Here is a 2,500-nt window from a genome sequence, read left to right as displayed (position 1 = left end):
TAACCCTAACCCTAACCCTAACCCTAACCCTAACCCTAACCCTAACCCTAACCCTAACCCTAACCCTAACCCTAACCCTAACCCTAACCCTAACCCTAACCCTAACCCTAACCCTAACCCTAACCCTAACCCTAACCCTAACCCTAACCCTAACCCTAACCCTAACCCTAACCCTAACCCTAACCCTAACCCTAACCCTAACCCTAACCCTAACCCTAACCCTAACCCTAACCCTAACCCTAACCCTAACCCTAACCCTAACCCTAACCCTAACCCTAACCCTAACCCTAACCCTAACCCTAACCCTAACCCTAACCCTAACCCTAACCCTAACCCTAACCCTAACCCTAACCCTAACCCTAACCCTAACCCTAACCCTAACCCTAACCCTAACCCTAACCCTAACCCTAACCCTAACCCTAACCCTAACCCTAACCCTAACCCTAACCCTAACCCTAACCCTAACCCTAACCCTAACCCTAACCCTAACCCTAACCCTAACCCTAACCCTAACCCTAACCCTAACCCTAACCCTAACCCTAACCCTAACCCTAACCCTAACCCTAACCCTAACCCTAACCCTAACCCTAACCCTAACCCTAACCCTAACCCTAACCCTAACCCTAACCCTAACCCTAACCCTAACCCTAACCCTAACCCTAACCCTAACCCTAACCCTAACCCTAACCCTAACCCTAACCCTAACCCTAACCCTAACCCTAACCCTAACCCTAACCCTAACCCTAACCCTAACCCTAACCCTAACCCTAACCCTAACCCTAACCCTAACCCTAACCCTAACCCTAACCCTAACCCTAACCCTAACCCTAACCCTAACCCTAACCCTAACCCTAACCCTAACCCTAACCCTAACCCTAACCCTAACCCTAACCCTAACCCTAACCCTAACCCTAACCCTAACCCTAACCCTAACCCTAACCCTAACCCTAACCCTAACCCTAACCCTAACCCTAACCCTAACCCTAACCCTAACCCTAACCCTAACCCTAACCCTAACCCTAACCCTAACCCTAACCCTAACCCTAACCCTAACCCTAACCCTAACCCTAACCCTAACCCTAACCCTAACCCTAACCCTAACCCTAACCCTAACCCTAACCCTAACCCTAACCCTAACCCTAACCCTAACCCTAACCCTAACCCTAACCCTAACCCTAACCCTAACCCTAACCCTAACCCTAACCCTAACCCTAACCCTAACCCTAACCCTAACCCTAACCCTAACCCTAACCCTAACCCTAACCCTAACCCTAACCCTAACCCTAACCCTAACCCTAACCCTAACCCTAACCCTAACCCTAACCCTAACCCTAACCCTAACCCTAACCCTAACCCTAACCCTAACCCTAACCCTAACCCTAACCCTAACCCTAACCCTAACCCTAACCCTAACCCTAACCCTAACCCTAACCCTAACCCTAACCCTAACCCTAACCCTAACCCTAACCCTAACCCTAACCCTAACCCTAACCCTAACCCTAACCCTAACCCTAACCCTAACCCTAACCCTAACCCTAACCCTAACCCTAACCCTAACCCTAACCCTAACCCTAACCCTAACCCTAACCCTAACCCTAACCCTAACCCTAACCCTAACCCTAACCCTAACCCTAACCCTAACCCTAACCCTAACCCTAACCCTAACCCTAACCCTAACCCTAACCCTAACCCTAACCCTAACCCTAACCCTAACCCTAACCCTAACCCTAACCCTAACCCTAACCCTAACCCTAACCCTAACCCTAACCCTAACCCTAACCCTAACCCTAACCCTAACCCTAACCCTAACCCTAACCCTAACCCTAACCCTAACCCTAACCCTAACCCTAACCCTAACCCTAACCCTAACCCTAACCCTAACCCTAACCCTAACCCTAACCCTAACCCTAACCCTAACCCTAACCCTAACCCTAACCCTAACCCTAACCCTAACCCTAACCCTAACCCTAACCCTAACCCTAACCCTAACCCTAACCCTAACCCTAACCCTAACCCTAACCCTAACCCTAACCCTAACCCTAACCCTAACCCTAACCCTAACCCTAACCCTAACCCTAACCCTAACCCTAACCCTAACCCTAACCCTAACCCTAACCCTAACCCTAACCCTAACCCTAACCCTAACCCTAACCCTAACCCTAACCCTAACCCTAACCCTAACCCTAACCCTAACCCTAACCCTAACCCTAACCCTAACCCTAACCCTAACCCTAACCCTAACCCTAACCCTAACCCTAACCCTAACCCTAACCCTAACCCTAACCCTAACCCTAACCCTAACCCTAACCCTAACCCTAACCCTAACCCTAACCCTAACCCTAACCCTAACCCTAACCCTAACCCTAACCCTAACCCTAACCCTAACCCTAACCCTAACCCTAACCCTAACCCTAACCCTAACCCTAACCCTAACCCTAACCCTAACCCTAACCCTAACCCTAACCCTAACCCTAACCCTAACCCTAACCCTAACCCTAAC

This window comes from Syngnathus scovelli, chromosome 20, assembly GCF_024217435.2.
Source record: "Syngnathus scovelli strain Florida chromosome 20, RoL_Ssco_1.2, whole genome shotgun sequence".
NCBI lineage: Eukaryota > Metazoa > Chordata > Actinopteri > Syngnathiformes > Syngnathidae > Syngnathus > Syngnathus scovelli.
The sequence above is the reverse complement of the archived record's forward strand: the minus strand, read 5'-3'. Positions refer to the sequence as shown.